The following is a 20960-nucleotide window of genomic DNA, read 5'->3' on the forward strand; positions in this document are numbered from 1 at the left end:
GGTCGACGCCTCATTAGAAGAATCATCTGGACATTTGTGAGGAACTCTAACCAAGAAAGCAACGTCACACAGATCCAACAGACAGTTTCCATGACTGCAAGTGTTGAGTGGAAAAATGCTACATTGCATTATTGCATCCTCTCACCACAGGAGGCGCTGTTGGCACCACTGATTGCTGATCAGCTGTTCTCTGATGATCTGATTGATACTGTGAATAACGGGACTCACTGAACTCTGTGACACAGTGAAGATTACAGAGTTTAACTTCACCCTTTAAGACTGACCACAGAACCAAGTCCGCCAGAGCTTTTGTTATATTTTTACATGCTGTGGAGCCATTTGTGGGAGCATTTCAAGTTGCTATACATCAATACAACTGTTATAGCCCTAATTTTAATAATATGTGTGCATTAAGTCCATAGTAACTACATAAACTGCAAAAAAAACCTCTGCTCATCCATCTCTGTGTGTATCAGGATACATTTGGTTCATAATACACAGAAAAATCAGAGTTATTACCTGTAATAAATGTGAAAGATTCCTGCAGTGATAACCAGGCAGGACTGAAACACATCCAAGCTGTCACCACGGTAACAGCACCGCCCATCCACAGGTGAGGGGAGGAGCAAAAAGAGGGACTTTGACCATTTTATACTAAAAACACTCAACTAATGTTTCTAATATGAAACAAATAAGCCCACATTAATGTGAGCGTTTATTAAATAATAATAATGATGATTTCCTCCTGATCTCATTTCCACAGCAGAGAAAACTGTGGTGTATATTGAGGTGGAGGGTGTGGTCTGTGGCTCAGGTGTAGAGTGAGGGTGGGGTGCACCACAGCAGCATGCTGGGACTGCTGAGGGTGGAGGAGGGAGTGATGATGACATCAGAGCTGCAGCACAGAGACCAGTGAACACACAGTCTGTTCATCTTTGCATAGATACAATATACAGCACAATATTGAATGACAGACACGCTGTGGGAGCTTCCACAGATACACTGACGTCAGCATCCAGAGTCCTCCTGCTGCTCCCCCCTCAGAGCCCCGTGATCAGCACCAACACATTCAGTTAGATGACAGAGTCCAGCTGCAGCTAGAATCAGCTCCCCTCTGTGAACAACAGCACAGCGTCAGTGTTTCACACTCAGTGAAAGGAGGAAACAGCAGAAGAACACCATGTGTGCTACGTTTCCCAGGACACACTACAAACTGCACAAATACAGAGCAGCACGTGGAAGGACCTGGAGCTGCATTTACAGAGCTGCAGACAGCGTGATGTCCTGTATGGACAGGTGGAAGGAACCAAGTCCTCAGCTGGAACACTCGTGTTTGTCCACAGACAGGAAACACAGCAGGAAACTTCCTCACAGAAGTGCAGCTCATGGATAACACACTTCCTGTCAGTCAGAATGAGGCTGCAGCCAAACACAGAAAGGTGTTTTTGTCCAGATGAGCCCAGAGAAGAAACACGAGTGTTCACAGACATCAGAAGCTCAGAGAGGTGAAACATGAGGTTGGAGTCCTCGTCAGCATCCAGAAGAGCTGCTGTGAAACCCTGAGTACTCATGACAGACTCTGATGGCACAAACACATCATGATTCAAACAGAAAGACAAACATGGAGCTCCTGATCCTCCTGCATGAGAACAAGCTGACATGAGCGCTGTGTCTGAGAGTGTCTCCCTGTCACAGTGACAATAACACAGCTGCTGCTCACAGTCATTAAACTGACCTGAGGTCAGCTGTGCTCCTTACATATGAACCATGTGACCTCACATCAGTGCTGTGGATGACTGTAGTCATAGAAGAGTAGAGCTGTAGCAGGTGGTGTGAGGAGGAGGTGGTGTATTCTAGTTAACGCAGTACTGAAACACTCCAGCAGAGGGCGCTGTTAAGTCCTTATTGTAACACAGTTACTGTGTGCAGTTAGACTTCATACATAATCTGCACTTATTTCCATCAGACATGCTGTCAGTCAATGATTGGTTTCTATTGATTCTACTTCCTGTTGACTCGTTTGATGACAGTGAAACAATCACAGCTGATTGTGTGATGATGTAAACTGTCACTGTTACATTCAGTGTGTGTGACATAATGTTAGTGCAGGCTGATAACAGCCTGGTTCTGTTAGAAACACATGAACGTGTCCATAGATCAGTGTGTGTTTAACATGAGAGCTTCAGCCCTGCTGATGTGTTAAATAAAGACATGCAGGAAAACTGATGAGACTCTGAAATAACTCTTTATATTTATAATGTAACTCTGCATCAAAAGAACAACAAAGGATCCCAGACAGGTTTCTGTGAACAAAGACCATTCTGATGTTTCTGTGTTTCTAACACTTTGACATTATTAGTAAACAGACTGCAGTGAGCAGCATTTATAAAGAGCTTCTATATAAAGATATGACAGCTGTTTGACAAGTTTATCACTCTGTGTTTGGACCTGATCAGTCCAGCTGTTTACTTGAAACATGTTCATTTACCTGTTCTGTTATATTCATGTTCTTGTCTCTGTTGAAAACACATTTTAATGTCCCTCAGATTTTTCTCCCAGATGAATAAATCTAAAAATGACACAAACTGACTGCAGCTACTTTTTGTCCTTTCTGTCAAAAACCTTCATGTGACTCATGAGAGACACGTTTCAGCTGTTTGTGACAGATCAGAGGCCAACAAGTCATTTATAACACTTTCCATCATTGTTTAAAGTTCTCAGTGTTTCTGTGTTGCTGCGTATAGGATCTCCCAGCATCATCACTGTGCTGTCCAATCATTGTGTGCGAGGTTACCCTTATAGTGCGATGTGTGTTTGCACAAAGAGAAGCATGTGTGTCAAATATAAATAAGCACAGAACAGAAACAGCTGCTCGTTTCTTCTGTTTAGAGTCAAGTTAGTGTTTTGTGTCTTTGTTTGAGGCCTGATGTCGAGCAGAGGTGTGTGTAACTGCACTGCTCTGTTATATGTGTGAAGTGTGTGCTTCTCTTCAGCATCATCTTTGTCACTGCTGATTCCTTTGTGTCATCATGTGTTGAGAAGAGAGAACAGTTATAACGGAGGAGCAAAAGGAAGCCCTGAAATCTGCATCAACAAGGAAGTGTTGGCTCACCAGTGATCCCAGCAGAGCCACTGGTTTGGCTCCAGTTGTTCTAGATTCAATGATGTTGTTCCTACAGAAACATGTCAGCATCTTTATTGAATTTAATATGAAGCAGAAATGGTGTCATTAGGAGAAGAAGAGGAGAACAAGTCCGGCGAGGAGGCAGCAGCTCTTAAAGATGAAACAGCAGCTCAGCCCTGAGCTCAGAGAGCTGCACATGAAAAAGCTCCTCAAGCAGATCCTGTCAGAGGTTTGTCATCAACAGGAGGAACTGTTCACATCATAGGATGAAGATGCTGTCAGCTGGATGAAGAAGGTTATTTAATGCAAACGTTCACACTGAAGTCAAATTGTTGTCGTGTTGAACAGATTCATGTACTGATCGTCTCCAGAATGTTAGAAGAGCTTCAATGAATCATTAGAAACAACTTACAGCTGCACAGCTGTGTCAAACACATCTGTGTGTCATTGTGGGATTGTTGTGTTTCTACATGTGACACACGTCTAAAACATGCACACAATCTGAACACAAACAGGGACTCATGTGTTCCCACAGCCAGATGCTGAGAGCCATTTCCTTGTAGTCCTGTGTCTACATACATGAACCATTAGATGTTATTGGAATGATTGTCAGCTCTGATAGTTTCATGTGTGTTTAGCTGGACGCTGTTTGATCCTCGACATGTTTAAAGGTGTCCAGTCCTGAGACACTGGGGCTGGAAACAGCTGTGATGTCATTGGACTGTCACACAGACAGAAGTGCATGAAGCGAGCAGCCGAGGAGCCGCTGATGTTTTGGATTCAACAGCATTTGAAAGGTCGACACAGACACATTTGCACACAGAAAGCTGAATCTGTCATATGCCACAGTGAACTCACTGTTCAGTGTTTTTCAGGAAGCTTCTTAACTGCCTCTGCTGCCAAACAAGCAGCTGATGTCCTCGAGAAGAAGCTGAAGAAGTCTTCAACAACAAATACAGGAAGTGGACTTTCAAATACTAGATTCACTTTAGACTCACAGAGAAATGACTCAACCAGCTGTGTTTGACTCTATGAAAGGTCAGTGTGTGTCTGCACACAGACTGTTGTGTTGGACTGTTATTCAGTTGTCTGCTGAATGTTTTCAAATGTCTGCATCTCAGCTGTGATGAGGCTGGGGGTCATGGGAGGCCACCGTAGCAGCCTCTTCAACATCATGACATCATCATAAATGCTGCTGGACTGTCTGATGGGCTGATGATCATTGTTCTCACAGCATTTTGAGTGGGAACAGTTCAAACTGGGAGTAGTGGGAGTTATTTACTGATTGAAACAAGCTGAATGTTTCTGTGACGATGAAGATCAGCAGCTCAGCTGATCAATGAACTGACATCTATCAGTCGTTTCATGAGATGAAGTCATCAGCAGACATTTGTTCTGACTGTGTGATGAATGTCAGAACGTCAGGGCTCTGCTTTAGTCACTGCTTGATGATCATTGGCTCATTGTTGAATCCAGGGGCCCAGTCTGACCTCTGACCTTTGCTGCAGGTCTTCTGATCTTCTGCTGTATCGTCCAAAATAAACATCTGGATCATTTCCAACACTTCAGCAGATCTTTAGTTTGGGCAGTGCAGCACAGAATAACACATATTGTACTATACTGCCCACTTCCTGATCTTATTGGATCTGTGTGTGAGGTTGGTGAAGGAAACACATGTTTACTGAGTGAGTCGCTGCCATTAGGAACTAGTTTTTATATCACAGCCTGGAAATCACACAGGACCATTTCTGCAAGTGAAAAGTCGTCATTGGAGGAAAATGATTGTGTAGTTTGTGCGACTGAAGAATTGTCCCAACTACATGTGCTGCTGACCTTTGTGAGATTATTCGGTTATCATATGTTACCTTATATATGTAATCAAAGTAGTTGATACTGCTGTAGATCATATTATACCCTGTCTTATTTAATGAATCATTTCAATGTAAGCAGCTATCTCCTGGAAGTTTTCAGTCTTTTGAATATGTGGCTTTACAGCTGAAGGCCCCATCCAAAGTTGTGTTTCTTAATGTTTACAGGCCTCCCAAATACTGCACAGACTTTTTTAATGACCTCAGTGAACTGCTGTCTGTGATCTGTGTTGATTTTGACTGTGTAATTATTGTTGGGGATTTTAACATTCATGTGGACAACCCTCAGGACAAAGGGACTAAAGACCTGAGTAACACTCTGGGCAACTTTGGCTGACTCAGCATGTAACAGAGGCCACACATAATAGAGGACACACTCTTGACCTACTGATCTCCAAAGGCCTGAGCATTTCAAAGGTTACTGTGTCTGATGTGGGCGTGTCTGATCATTACTGTGTTTTCTTTGAAAGTAAAATCTCAGCCCACACAAATATATCAACAACAGTGATCACAAAACGGTGTATAACTGAACACAGTAGTGCAATTTTTAACCAGGTCTTCCCATTAACACCTGACCTGTCCAGAGGGTCAGTCAATGAGCTCGTCAATAGCTTCAATGCTAACATGTTAAATGTAATGGACACTATTGCCCCCATTAAGGTGAAGGTTATCTCTGGAAGGAAAAAGTCTCCATGGAGAAACTCCACACTGGTGAAAAATGAAAAAAGAGAGTGTAGGAAAGCTGAGCGCAGATGGAGAAAAACAAACCTCCAGGTTCATTATGACATCTATACAGAGAAACTTCACAATTATAATTTACAACTGAGGAATGCAAGGAGGTCCTACTTCTCTGACATCATCACTAAAAACAGCCATAATGCTCGGGTCTTATTTTCTACAGTTGACAGGCTAACAAACCCTCCTGTGCCAGTGGCAGCTGAACTTCATTCGACCATGGCCTGCAATGACTTTGCCAAATTCTTCACAGAAAAAATCCAAAAAATTAGACAAGCAATTGGTACATCAACAGCAGATCCAGGATATGTACTGTGTCCACCAAAAAACTGTTTAAACACCATGAAACAGTTTCATCCGATTAACAGCAAAGACCTGGAGGACATCTTAGGTCAACTGAACTCCTCCTCCTGCTGTTTAGATGTCCTGCCAACAAGTTTTTTCAAAAAGGTCTCAAAGACTTTAGAGTCAGACCTGTTACAGATCGTCAACTTTTCTTTATTATCAGGTGTGTTTCCAGAATCACTAAAAACTGCTGTAATCAAACCTATACTGAAAAAGGACAATCTTGACAAGACACAAATGAACAACTACAGGCCGATCTCAAATCTCCCATTTTTAAGTAAGATCATTGAAAAAACAGTTTCTCAACAGCTCAATTACTTCTTAAAACAGAATAATTGCTACGATGCCTTCCAGTCAGGTTTTAGACAGAACCACAGCACTGAAACCGCTCTGACCAAAGTGTTTAATGACATATGTCTGAATACAGACAGTGGAAAAATGTCAGTCTTAGTTTTACTGGATCTCAGTGCAGCATTTGATACAGTTGACCACAACATATTACTCAAACGACTGGAGAACTGGACAGGTCTTTCAGGAACTGTACTAAACTGGTTCAAAACATACGTAGAAAACAGGAAATACTTTGTATCAATAGGTAACTTCACATCTGAGCAGACAAGTATCACATGTGGAGTTCCCCAAGGTTCCATCTTGGGACCCCTTCTGTTTAACATTTACATGCTCCCACTGGCACAGATTATAAACAACAACAAAATAAACTATCACAGCTATGCAGATGACACACAAATATATATCACAATGTCACCAGGAGACCAAGGCCCTGTGCAGGCTCTTGGTAAATGCATTGAGGAAATCAATGACTGGTTGTGCCACAATTTTCTCCAGCTAAACAAAAACAAAACTGAGGTAATAGTCTTTGGCGCCAAAGAAAAACGATTACAGGTCACCAGAGAACTTCAATCTATACATCTAAAAACCACAAACCAGGCGAGAAATTTGGGTGTAGTGATGGATGCAGACCTAAACTTAGAAAAACACATTAAGACAATAACAAAGTCAGCTTACTATCACCTCAAGAATATTTCAAGGATAAAAGATCTGATGTCTCAACAGGACCTGGAAAAACTAGTCCATGCATTCATCTTTAGTAGGCTTGATTACTGTAACAGCATCTTTACAGGTCTACCTAAAAAATCAGTCAGACAACTACAGCTCATTCAGAACTCTGCTGCTCGAGTCCTCACTAAGACCAAAAAAGTGGACCACATCAGTCCAGCTCTGAGGTCTTTACACTGGCTGCCTGTCCGTCAGAGGATAGACTTCAAAGTTCTGATGCTGGTCTATAAAGCTCTGAATGGTTTAGGACCAAAATACATCAGTGACCTCCTGACCCAGTATGAACCTTCCAGATCACTCAGGTCATCTGGATCCGGTCTTTTATCAGTTCCCAGAGTCAGAACCAGACACGGAGAAGCTGCATTCAGCTTTTATGCTCCTTATATCTGGAACAAACTCCCAGAAAGCCTCAGATCAGCTGAAACACTCAGTTTATTTAAATCCAGGTTGAAGACTCACCTGTTCTCAGCTGCATTTGAATAAAGCACCAAATCCACACTTTTAAGCTTAAATTTCAAAACTTACATTTAACTACTGATTTTATCTACTGTTCTGATTTTATCTGTTTTGATTTTATATACTGTTTTGTTTGTTTGTTTGTTTGTTAATTAGTTAGTTAGTTTATTTGCTTGTTTTAATCAATTTTAAATCATGCTTTTTATTTGTTTTTGTTTCTAATGTCTCTGTAAAGCACTTTGAATCACCTTGTTGTTGAATTGTGCTATACAAATAAACTTGCCTTGCCTTGCCTTTAATATAGAGTGTGTGATCAGTATGTAGTTTTAGTTTGCATTATACTTCTGACTTAAAAGAGTGTGAAAATCATTAGATCTATTGGATTGACCTGTATTACTTGACACTGTTGAATGTGTTACACTGTTTCTTGACATGTCATACTGCTGAATCATGAAGAGAATGTTGTGTGCAGAGGACCTTGTGCCGATAATAGACGAGACAGACCACATTCCATACCCCCACCTTACAGAGAGCAGAAAGACAAGGAGCCGAGGTCATAACTTAGGCGCCGTAAGAGAGAAAGAATGTGAATGTTTAGGCTTTTACGACTAGGTGGGGGCCGCTAGAAGCTATAAGAGGCTGTGTAACCCGTCACCACTTTGAGACTTGCTGTGACCCTCTGCAGGCAGGTCTCCCCATCATGATGGTTCTTATGCTCTTAAGTGTTGAATTGTATGGAAATAAATGATTGTTGATTGAGCATTTATACACCGAGTACTGTCCTTCCTTCAGCCCAAAGATTCAAAGAATTGGGAGATTTTCAACACCTTTGACCTTTTCTTTAGGTGCACAGAGGAGTCTGTGGAAACATCCAGAACTGAGGCAGTGCTACAGATGTCTTCAAATAAAGTTTTGTATTTAACCTGTTATTGTGCAGCATACAGCCCACACAAAGTTAACGAGTGGCATTGACATGTAAACAGTAAACAGTACTCCATGTAATCAGAATCAGAATACTTTATTGATCCCTGGGGGAAATTATTTTTTGTTACAGTGCTCCATTTTAAACCAACATTAAGACAAGACAGACAATACGCTAACTAAGAATAGTACAATATATACATATATATTCATACATACATACATAAGTCACTCATAAATAAATAGTTGGAAAAGAAACATGTGTAGTTGTAGCAGCAAACAGTGTGTTAAGTGGATGCGTTGTACAGGGAGATGGCCACAGGCAGGAAAGATTTCCTGTGTCGTTCAGTGGTGCTTTTCGGTAATCTCAGTCTCTCACTGAACGAGCTCCTGTGACTGACCAACATGTCATGGAGTGGGTGGGAGGTGTTATCCAACATTGTCTTTATCTTGGACAGCATCCGCCTCTCCGACACCACCTTGAGGGAGTCCAGCTCCATCCCCACAACATTGCTGGCCTTACGGATCAGTTTATTAAGTCTGTTGGCATCTGCGACCCTCAGCCTGCTCCCCCAGCATGCAACAGCATAGAGGATCGCACTGGCCACCACAGACTCATAGAAAATCCTCAGCATTTTCTGGCAGATGTTGAAGGACCTCAGTCGCCTCAAAAAATAGAGACGACTCTGGCCCTTCCTGTAAAGTGCTGTGGTGTTTTTAGCCCAGTCCAGTTTATTGTCAATGTGTACTCCAAGGTATTTATAGTCCTCCACAATGTCAACACTGACCCCCTGGATTGAAACAGGGGTCAAGTGTTTCCTGGTCTTCCTGAAGTCCACGATCAGTTCCTTGGTCTTTGCCACGTTGAGCTGCAGATGATTCTGCTCACACCACGTGACAAAGGAGTCGACCACAGCCCGGTACTCTGTCTCATCATCCCTGCTGATGCATCCAACCACCGCAGAGTCATCAGAAAACTTCTGAAGATGGCAGGTCTCTGTGCAGTGGCTGAAGTCTGTGGTGTAGAGGGTGAAGAGGAAGGGGGAGAGGACAGTCCCCTGTGGCTGGATGGCAGTAGCGTGACTCCCCAGTCAGCCTTTGACCAGTCCAGTGTTTCTGTTTCAGTCATTTAAACATTGTGATATCCAGATAAGTGAAATACCCTCCACAGAACAGCAGCATGACTACATGATCTCCCTAATCCGGCGATACAGGAACAGCCGACTGTCTCCACTACTCCACTTTCTCTTAGCATTAGCCATGCTAAGTGTTTAGCCTGATTAGCGTTCTGGCTCGGCTCTACAGGTGCTTTAAGAAAAATAAAGTCGTCTTGTTTGTTGAGCAGTACTTTATCAATGTTGTTGCTGTGCAGGTAATTATACGCCTCGGTGCTCTTATAATTACACAATTCCTTGCCAACAACGCCTTCGGAAAATACAAGTCATTAATAATGTGGATGTAGCTAACATCGGGCCATAGTTTAAAGTCATCTACCGTGAGAAGTGACGAGCGAGGCGCTGCTACTGAACTGTTAAGATTTTTAAAACATCTCTACTGTCTATACACCTTTAATGTGTTGCCATTTACACCAGGTAAAAACACCTGATTCATTCCAGTTTCTCTGCTTTCACTTTGATTCATGTCAACACGAAGCCTGAACGTCTGTGATGAACACACTATCAGCATCACTGACATATTTCATCATTTAAAAACACTTCCTGTCACTGTGGTGGTTACAGTGACATCATGCAGTTTATGCTTTGACCTCCAGAGGGCGACAAATCAGCACAGACAGAGAGCTCCATTCAAACTTTGCTGCCATCAGGAATAATTCTTCAAATATAATCATCAGTGTTTGAGCAGTTATGATATCAGGGACAATCTAGACATGTGTGACAATACTGAACATGTCACATGACACACCTCAAACATCATGTGATCCACTCTCAGTCTGCACTTTCATTCATGACTTCAACAGGTTGAAATGAGCTTTGAAGAAACATTCAGTGAAATAAATCTTTCATCACAGGATTCATGTAAGCAGCAGATGAACTTTACAAAGAATCAGTGGATTCATCTTCTGTTTTAGATCAACTTTGATCACTTCGAGCCATCTTAAGTCCGTTTGTTCTTCTCACTCACTAACGTCTCGTATGATCTTAGATCCCTGCTGTTCCCCAGCTGCCCTGTAGGTGGCCTCAGTGTGTCTCACACCATTTACAGATGATTACAGGTCGTTTACAGTTCAAACAGGTCCAACATAAGAAATATGTAGAAAATATCCTGCTATAACAGTTTGGGTCAAAGTGCAGATGTTCCAGATGTTCTGAGTCTGTCTGTGTTTCATGTTAACATGTAGATGTTGGACCAAAGTGAAGCTTTTTGATGTGACAGCAGGAATGTGAAGTGTAACTCTGAGCTGTAGGAAATGAAACTAAACGGACTTTTTCTCCTTTATTTATAGGAAAGTGTAGGAGAGCAACAGATGAACAAGCGTTACTGTAACAGGAAACATCAGAGGACCTTTATGTTCATCATCATCACTGTTTCCTTGTTCTGTCACAAACACACAACACTTCCTGCTCTCTCTCTGATGGATCTGATTGGCTGTTTCATTCACAGGAGGTCAGGGCGTCACACAAACAGCTTTAACTGCACAACGACACACTTTAAATCATCTACAGACAAACCTGTGTGTTTGATTTATGAAGAAATAATAAAGACGTGTGTGCAGCTGTCCATGAAGCAGCTTCTCACACAAACTCTGACACTTCAGCCACTTTAATTCCTGCAAAGCTGCGTAATAAAGAGCTGTGACTGCTATGAGCTGCTGATGATGACTGCATGAAGCTCTCAGCTGAAGCTTCTTTCATTTATTTTAATGTTAATGTCGCCCTTTTAAACAAAATAATATTTTCCAGTTACAGAAATCATAAAGTTCAAACTAAAGTGCTACTGTTGCTATATGCATTTTATATAAATCATGGATGATGGTCCTGACATGAAGGAAGAGAAAGTTACAGGTTGCATCCTTTGACTTTGTCTCCGTGCCTTTGGGCGATTTTCAGAAGGACAGATGTTTCTGTTCAATTCTTAAATCAATTTTTTCAAACACAAACACTATTTTAAAGCTTCTAGAGAGTAAAATATTAATGATAATTATAATAACAATAATAAAAACAAAAGCTCTCAGATCCATCAAACCAAGCAGCAGAAAGAACAATAACTGAAGAGAAAACTTTAACCTTGTAGACTTCATTATGTTCCAGCTGCTCTACAGACGCTGTGACCTCGAACTTAAGCAGGTCGTAAAGTATGTGCAGCTCAATAACTTCATAATCAGACCCTGTGGTATTTAGGCAGCAGAACAACTAAGAATAACAACTACAAATAATGTTTTTAGGTTTCTGTTGTACTGCAAGGTTCTGTACAGGAGAACCAAACCAAGAGCAAATATTACGTCTCATTTACACCTGAGCACGAAGAGCCATCAACATTTAGCAAATTGAATCATCTTTGTTTAGATGCAAGAAGAATCATATAGAAATGAAAAAGTAGAAATAGAAATCCAGAGCAAAGATATCCTCTAATTCAGCGTAGCACATGTGCAGCTGCTGCGATTCACGTAAGCATTCGGCTCGTCGCTGTTGCAGATTTTTCTCTCGCTGTTCTGGCTCACAGCGCTGCAAACACAAAAATAAATATCCCCAAAGGTGTGAAAGGGAGCTAATTAGTAAGAGTATTGTTACTCTCCGCAGGAGTAGTCCAGCAGTAGAAATCAGTCCAATAACAAGGTGTGTAACATCTAGCAGGGTGACAGAAAAACCCAGGGTAACTTCTAAGGACCTCAACGTCTCTCTCACATTGTGTTTTTTAAACATGCTTCCATTTGTCACTTCAGTCTTTACTCTGAAATACAGGAAGAGAAATCATGGCTGAAACAATTTCTCATGAAACCAGGGGTGTGGTCCAACAGTCAGTTTGGTGAGGAAGGTTCCTAACTGAGAGAAGTGACCCAGAAGTATCTGTGTAGCAGCCACAATGAATCCAGATCATGAGCTTTATTAACTGATCAAAGTCTCTTCTTTCATCTTCTGTATCATTCAGTTTGCATTGGTAATGCCCATTATTGTAATGCTTTTTTAAGACCAGCAAAACTTTATTTCACTTTGGGTTAGCTGGGATAAGTGATGGATGGAGGGAATTTTACTTCAGCCACAGAAATCCTAAACAGGAAGGAGGAGCAGAGTTACAGTGGATCACTATCCAGCAGGGAAACAAGGTTTATTTCAATTTCTTGGCCATGAGTGAGATTTACTGAGTGGGCAAATTAGGGAGACGACACCATCAGATCCCGAGCCCTCCATGTGTTAATCAAGAGACGGCTGCTGTGCTACATCTATAAATAATGAATAAATTAGGAGCTAAAGCTGAAAGGACAGTTTATTTGTACCATCTTCACGTGAACACATTCAAGAACATCACAGATGAAGAAACATTAAAAACTTCCACACTACATAAAGCAAGAAAAATAGTTTTTCTTTCAGGTGGTTTCAGAAAAACAGAAACATCAAACATCTCCAAGACTCTCTTTGAAAGAACTAAAAACCTTTGTTCTCATGGTCCAATCATGAGTGAACTCCCCGATGAAGCCTTGTGTGCTAAAACATGTCAGAGTTTTAAAGGTTAAACATGAGTTTCCAAAAACGTTTTGCTGGAGAACAATGAACTATTTGACTGAGTTTCAATCATTTACAGACGAGCAAAACCAGGACAGAGAAAAAAGGACAAAACTGACTCAGTAAAACAACAGAAAAGAAGATCCCATGTAGATCTGTATTATGTAGAAGTTCAGCCCAGCAACCAGTTCAGTTCAACACAAGTTTAAATGATTCTATCTGAACTCTGTGGAGCCTGATCTCAAGCTGTTTGAGTCTGACACAGAAACCAGAGGATCTTTCTGTGTCTTCAGATTCACTGTGATCCAGTGATGGGAGTGATTTCAGCCCTGAGTGATCACGCTGATGTTTGCACAGAGCAGACAATGAGGTGAATGTTTGGGCACATTGGTAACAGTGAAACAGTTTATTAGTAACGTGGGATCGTTTGTGTGCAGAGTATGAACTGAGATTCCTGAAGCTCTTGTCACACTGGTCACAGCTGTAGTTTCCTTCCATGTGTCCACGTTCATGAATGTTACGATTACTTGACTGTGAGAAGCTTCTGTCACAGTGTCTGCACTTGTGTGGTTTCTCTCCTGTGTGGACTCGTTTGTGTGTTTTAAGCTTCCATGCAGTGGTGAAGGATGACCCACACTGATCACAGAGGTGCTTTTTAACCCCACTGTGAATCAGTTCATGTTGTTTTAAATCACTTGGTGTGGTGAAGCTTCTCCCACATTCTTTGCAGTATTTCAGTTTGTCTCCAGTGTGTCTACGTTGATGTCTTTTTAGGGTCTTTTGCCGACTGAAAGTTTTTCCACAGAGGTCACAATGAAAGTCTTTCCCACCACCACAGTGATGACAGGGTTGAGAACTGGATCCATCTGTGTCGCTCTGCTTCTAAACAAAGACAGTGTAAGTCAGTCCTTCAACATTTGTATCCTGAACGTCGCCTGAAATAAAGAGCATCTCTGCAGACGTCCAACTACATTTGACTGTTTCAGTTAACACACTCAGTTTACTGGGCTGCAATAACTACAATACTACCACCATAATACTACAGTAATACTAAAATCATAACTGAAAGGAAAATCTGAATAATCACTCAGAGCTGCTTTTCCATGCAGTAGAATTGCTAACATGCTAACACAGTTTAATGAGCAGAGTTGTTCCAAACAGTCAGGCTAAAATGACAAGATAACAATATAAATACATACCTCACAGTAGCTGCACTTGTAGAGTCTCTTTCTGGTGTGGATCTGTTGGTGTTGTCTCAGGTAATGTGGAGATTTAAAAGTCTTCTCACACAGGTCACATTGATAAGGTCTCTCCTCAGTGTGGGTAAACATGTGTTGTTGTAAGTGTGCGTCTGTTGTAAACTGTTTGCCACACTGTTCACAGCAGTACACATCATGTCTGGTGTGAATGCGTAGGTGTGTATTTCGGCTCCCTCTCCGGCTGAAAGTTTTTCCACAGATGTCACAGCTGTATGGCTTAATTCCAGAGTGGGTAACTAGATGCCTCTGTAAGCTGCTACTGCAAGTAAAAGCTCTGCCACACTGATCACAGCTGTACGCTTTAACTCCACTGTGGATGAGTTGGTGTTTTTTTAGGGAATCCTTCAAGGAAAAAGACTTTCCACACAAGTCACAGCTGAACGGTCTCTCTCCAGTGTGGATGACCTGATGCCGTTTTAGTTTAGCCCTCAGAGTAAAACCCTTCCCACACTCGTCACAGGTGTGTTTTTTCTCTCCCTTTCTTCTGTGAGGTTTGTCGGCCTCCTGAGAGCGCTGACTTCTGGCTCCATGTTGGTCCTGCAGTGACAGAGATACAAACAGAGGCAGTGAGTGAAATGCAGTCGTGGAACAAACTCAACCTTCAAACTCCATTAACACTAGTTTTAAACCTGAAGGTGGAGCGTGGCACCAAACACCTTAAAGGTCTCTTATCCCCACCTGCTGGTAGTTCTAACACATTACATCCAACCTGCTGTTAAAGATAATTCATGACTGTTCAAACACTAAAATCATGCACACACACACACACACACACACACACACACACACACACACACACACACACACACATTATTTTATAATTTAGATTATTTTGTTGTTTCCTATTACATATTTCTATAATTTGTATAGATTTATACAGAATTATTCAGTGATAATAAATCCTATGTTTGTTTATTCTAAAGGAACCCCGTTAGCTTCCACAACAGATGTTGCTCGTCTTCCGTCAAATACTCACATAAAATATTACACAATAAAGTGGATTCAAGATATCCACATAATTTCACTCTTACATCCACAGTGAGGTTTCACAATTGTTCAAATATAAGCAATCAATAATAATAATAATAATAATAATAATATCAATAACATTGAGGCACATTACACAAATTTCAAAAACAAATCATGTCTTACAATATTTACAACAACTAAAAGCTCTGTAAATCGGCTTTTAAGTGTTCATTGAAGTTTTGAATAATTCTCTAATTTTTTAAGGCAACTTATTCCACTTAAAAGTTGCTCTAAATGTAACAGTTTTACAAAACGTTACTTTTAACTCGAGCATTTACTAAATTGCAGCTTGTTGAAAACTGTGTAATATGATGATGTATTTCATCTGGATACTGCAGCTGAGCAGAATAAATGTGGTGTGTTTAACAGAATTGCTTTCTTTAGAACTACAAGTAAGCCATAGAATATTTTAGCCTGTACAGGAAGCCAAGAAAGGTTATTATGCATTTGATCAATATTAGTATAGTATGAACATCTTCACACTAATCTGGACGCCTTATTCTGGACTAACTGAAGTCTGTTAAGATCTGTCTTATTAGCTGCTGACCAAATGATTGAACAATACTCCAGATGAGACATTACTAGTGCATTAATGACATCTTTCATAATGAAGAAGTGATACACAAAGAGCATTTCATAGCCATAGCTATGCCTTGTCGGCAGAGTTATGTGACATTAGTGATGTTTGTACTTTCAGCGTTAACTTGGTTTTAAAGCCTTTAAAATATACGCCGTTCAATAGTCGACCTTAATCTGACAGAGAATGTGATGATTTTGTGGATAATTAAAGTCAGTCATATATCCACAAACACAACAAGCTGAAAGTCAGTGATGCTGCTCGGTTTGCAGTCCTGAACATCACGGCACAAGCAGGATCCACTGCACTGTTAATGTTAGCTGTGTTATATTGCTGCCTCTGTTCGGTGGTGTCGAGCCAAACGCACTTTAACGTGTGTTTGAACGAGCTGACGGTTCACTCGTTAAGCTGAAAGAAAGATGCTTTAATCACAGCAGTCACACATGTGTCCACTGCACCATCTGGAACTCTTCTTGTTTACACTCGTAATAACACAAACACTAAATCCTGCTTCTCTGGTGCTGTTGTGTAGCAGTGTGTACACCTGAGACTGTCACCTGTCTGTCTGTCCTGCACTCTCTCTCTGTTTCTTTCTCTCTGATTGTGGAATAAAAGTATTCATTCATTTCATTTCATTCATTTATTTATTCATTTTCAGGCACAACAAATACCTATATTGAACATAAAATACACAAAACAAAAAACAAAAATTGCCTGAAAAAGGAGTGGGACGAAGAAAACTTATTAAATCCCACCCCTATACTCACTCATCAACAAAAAAAACAATAAACTTCCCGCAGCTATGCCCATCATTGCATACAGACCCATCAACAGCCCCGGGCACATACAAGCATCTAAGCGGCAGCTCGCAAACAACAATTAGAGTCTTCATAACTGAATACAGAATATATAAATTATAAATTGCATTACCACAGGTAACAGGCAGTAATAACTACAAGTAACAAACACACATACATATACATACATATATATCTACACACACAAGTACATATATGTACATACATACGCACACTTTTTTTTTTGGAATCCATACCAGCAATGGTAAGAGGACAGACATTACAGAGCACACTAAAACCATCATTGAGTATACTGTGACCAGACCAACTGTTTGTAGAGAAATTTAAATCTATGAATATTTTTGCATTGTTTCAATTGTAAACTCAGACTGTTCCAGATTTTCACACCACATACAGACACACAAAAGCCTTTACGGGTTGTTCGAGTTCTGGGTAATTTGAATTCTCCAAAGCCTCTCACATTATAAACCTTTTCTCGAATTTCAAATCTAGTTTGTAAATTTGCCGGTAAAAGTTTAGTAAAAGCTTTATACAAAATTATGGATGTATTGTAATTAACCAGATCCTGGAATTTAAGTAACTTTGCCTGAAGAAAGAATTTGTGAGTATGATCTAGATAACCAGCCTTGTGAATAATACGCAGTGCTCGTTTCTGTACTGTGACTAATGGATTAGTTGTATTTTTATATGTGTTTCCCCACACTTCCACACAATATGTAAGATATGGAAGAACCAGAGTACAGTACAGAGTACGAAGTGCATTTTTATCAAGGAATTGTTTCACTTTGTTCAAAACTGCGAGGCTTCTAGAAATTTTGGTTTTTATGTGTCTGACGTGGGGTTTCCATGAAATTTTATTATCAATTACGACTCCCAAAAATTTGTTTTCACTCACATTATCAATTGGTACACCTTCAATGATAATTGGTAATTCTATATTATATTTTAAATTACCAAAAAACATTGCTTTAGTTTTATTTATATTTAATGATAATTTATTTATGTCCATCCATTTTTTTATTAATTGTAGCTCCCTGTTTACAGTCATTACAAGATCAGTATAATCATCGCTACTGAAAAATATGTTGGTGTCATCTGCGAACAGTATGAGTTTAAGTACTTGAGAAACATCAAAAATATCATTTATGTATACATTGAAAAGTTTTGGTCCCAACACTGACCCTTGGGGAACACCACATGTAATACCAAGTTTCTCTGAATGGTAATGCCCTATGCTAACATATTGTTAGCATAGGGCTGTTACCTGTTAGGTAACTTTTTAACCAGTTACCAGCTTTCCCTCGAATACCATATCTTTCCAATTTATCCAGTAAAATTGAGTGATTGATTGTGTCGAAGGCCTTTTTGAGATCAACAAAAATACCAACTGCATATTTATTTTTATCCAGTGTATCAGTAATTTCTTCTACTGCCTCAATTATCGCCATTGAAGTGGTTCTTTGCGTTCTGAAACCATACTGACCAACATTTATTATTTGATGTTTTTCAAGGAATTTTTCTAATCTTGAATTAAAAAGTTTTTCTAGAATTTTTGAGAATTGAGGCAGTAGAGAAATAGGCCTATAATTGGTAAAACTGTGTTTGTCATTACTTTTATATAGTGGTATTACTTTCGCAATTTTCATTTTTTTTGGAAAACAACCGGACTGAAATGATAAATTACAGATATATGTTAAGGGACTAACAATATTCAGAATAACCTGTTTAACTACAGACATATTTATGTCATGATAATCCATTGAAGACTTACTTTTACATTTTAATGTGATATTTATTACTTCTTGCTCATTTGTAGCTGAGAGGAACAGTGAAAAGGGATTTGATTTTATATTACTGATATTTTCATTTTTATGACACGGGATGTCCGCTGCTAGTTCAGGGCCAACATTTATGAAGAATTTATTGAACCCATCGACAATATTACTCATGTTGTGATTTTCACCATTTGCATCAGTAAAATATTCAGGATATGATGTTCCAGAAGATCCTTGTTTAATTAAGTTGTTTAACACATCCCAAGTTCCTTTTATATTGTTTTTATTTTTATATAATCTTCTTCTATAATAAAGTTGTTTGCTCGTTCTTATAATATCAGTCAATTTATTTCTATATGCTTTATATCTTTGTTCCACTTCTTTTGTTTTTACTTTGATAAACTGTTTATACAGATTGTTTTTCTTTTTGCAAGCATTAATAATTCCTTTTGTGAGCCAAGGACTTTTTATCTTTTTTTTCTTTGTCATGTGTTCGTTTACAGGACAATGTTTATTGTACCACATAGTAAAAATATCTAGAAAATTATCATAAGCCTTGTCCACATCTGACTCTTCATACACCGAACTCCAATCTTGTTGTGCTAAATCGAAATTGAAGGCATGAATTGCTTCTTCATTTATTGTTCGCTTTGCTATCATGATCTTGGTATCTATTTTTTTTTAAATCACAGTCACACAAAGTAAAAACTGGTAAGTGGTCAGTTATATCACAGACAAGCAGGCCACTATTAGTTTGGAAATCCATGACATTAGTAAAAATGTTGTCAATAATAGTGGCGCTATGTGAAGTTATTCTGCTTGGCTTTGTTATTGTTGGATATAGTGATAAGCTGTACATCGTGTCAGTAAAGTCATCAATGGCTTTTAACCTTGTTGGATTTAGCAAATCAATGTTAAAATCACCACAGATAAATAGTAATTTTTGGTTCACCGAAGCAACGTTTTTTCTATCCATTCATTAAAAGTGTCAATACTTGAACTGGGTGTCCGATATATACAACTTATTATAACATTTCTCTTTTTTTCATTCATAATCTCAATAGTCAAACATTCCAAAATTCCATCAATAGCCATAGACATAGTTGTTACAACATTATATTTTATAGAGTTATGAACATATATAGCAACCCCGCCGCCCGCCTTATTTAATCTATTCATGTATTTTAAATCATATCCATTCAAACAAAAATCTATTCCTTTATCGACATTGAACCAAGTTTCAGTGATGGCTATAACACTAAAGGGGCGAGAAAATTGTTGCAAATAGTCCTTAATGAAATCAAAATTAGAGTACATACTTCTGCTGTTAAAGTGAATTAATGAGAGCTTCCCGTCTAGGTTAATTTCTTTTTCATATTGTTCCTGAGTGAAATAATTACAATTTTTAACAAAAGTAGAGAGAAAGTTACTTTCAGAATCTATTTCTGGATCTATTATATTATGCTCCTTATATTCACAATCTAGATCAATTACTTTCTGTTGAAGAATTAATTTCAACGTGTCCATGTCATTTCCTGGTGTAATTGATACATTGGTGTCAGTTATACTTGTCCAGATCCTCCATGTTCCTCACTATCAGTACTTTTGCCTCTTCTGGTGTCCCGCTTAGCTTAATGAAAATCTTACAGTTTGTTACCCATGTATGTTGTATTTTACCGTTCTTCTTCAGTTGCCTTGCCTTCCTCGCGATGTCTGCGTTTTTTCGTGTCAGATGCTCATTAATGAAAACGTCCGTGCCTTTCAGTTTGCGTCCTTGTTTCAGCAGTGCGACCTTGTTCTTCCGATTGACAAATCTCATAATGATGGCCGGCAGTCTGTCACTCCTCCTGGGCAGTGAGTGACATGCTTCTATGTGCTCCAGGTCCATCTCTATCCCCTTGCTTTGGCGGAAGGACGCCACCTGTTGCTCCACCGAGTGGGTCTCCTCGTCGCTGGGCTCCCCGACGTTCCCGGCCACCGCGCGCGCGTACGAGCGCGGCTTGATTTTAATACCGCTGATGACCACGTCGTTCGTACGGGTGTACTGCTCCAGCTCATCCACCCGCCGCTCGAGATCCATGATCCGTCTGTCCTTCTCGGCATTTTGGAGGCGTAGCTGTTTTACCTCCTCCAGAAGCCCCAGAGGGAGCTCCTGCTGTGCCCTGACTGCGGCCACGTCTCCGCACAGCGCTCCGAGGGAGGTTTTAATGTCCTCAACCTCCTCTGGTGTTGGGCCTTTCTTGGGTGGCATACTGAAGCGAGAGCACGAGGCGGCCACCACGAGGGACTCGGAAGCG

At 40.1% G+C, this 20960-nt stretch overlaps 1 protein-coding gene and 1 long non-coding RNA gene across 3 annotated transcripts in view; one reads left to right on the forward strand and one right to left on the reverse strand.

The window, feature by feature from the left end:
- Positions 1-20960, forward strand: part of LOC112433918 (protein NLRC3-like) — a 255062-nt gene that overhangs the window by 160426 nt on the left and 73676 nt on the right. The gene's annotated exons all lie outside the window — the stretch shown is intronic.
- Positions 12952-15605, reverse strand: LOC143415950 (uncharacterized). The gene is made up of 2 exons (XR_013096378.1): positions 14405-15605; positions 12952-14087 (listed from the first exon to the last, which is right to left on the reverse strand). It is a non-coding gene; the product is annotated as an uncharacterized LOC143415950 (long non-coding RNA).

This window comes from Maylandia zebra, unplaced genomic scaffold, assembly GCF_041146795.1.
Source record: "Maylandia zebra isolate NMK-2024a unplaced genomic scaffold, Mzebra_GT3a scaffold11, whole genome shotgun sequence".
In the NCBI taxonomy this organism is placed as follows: Eukaryota; Metazoa; Chordata; class Actinopteri; order Cichliformes; family Cichlidae; genus Maylandia; species Maylandia zebra.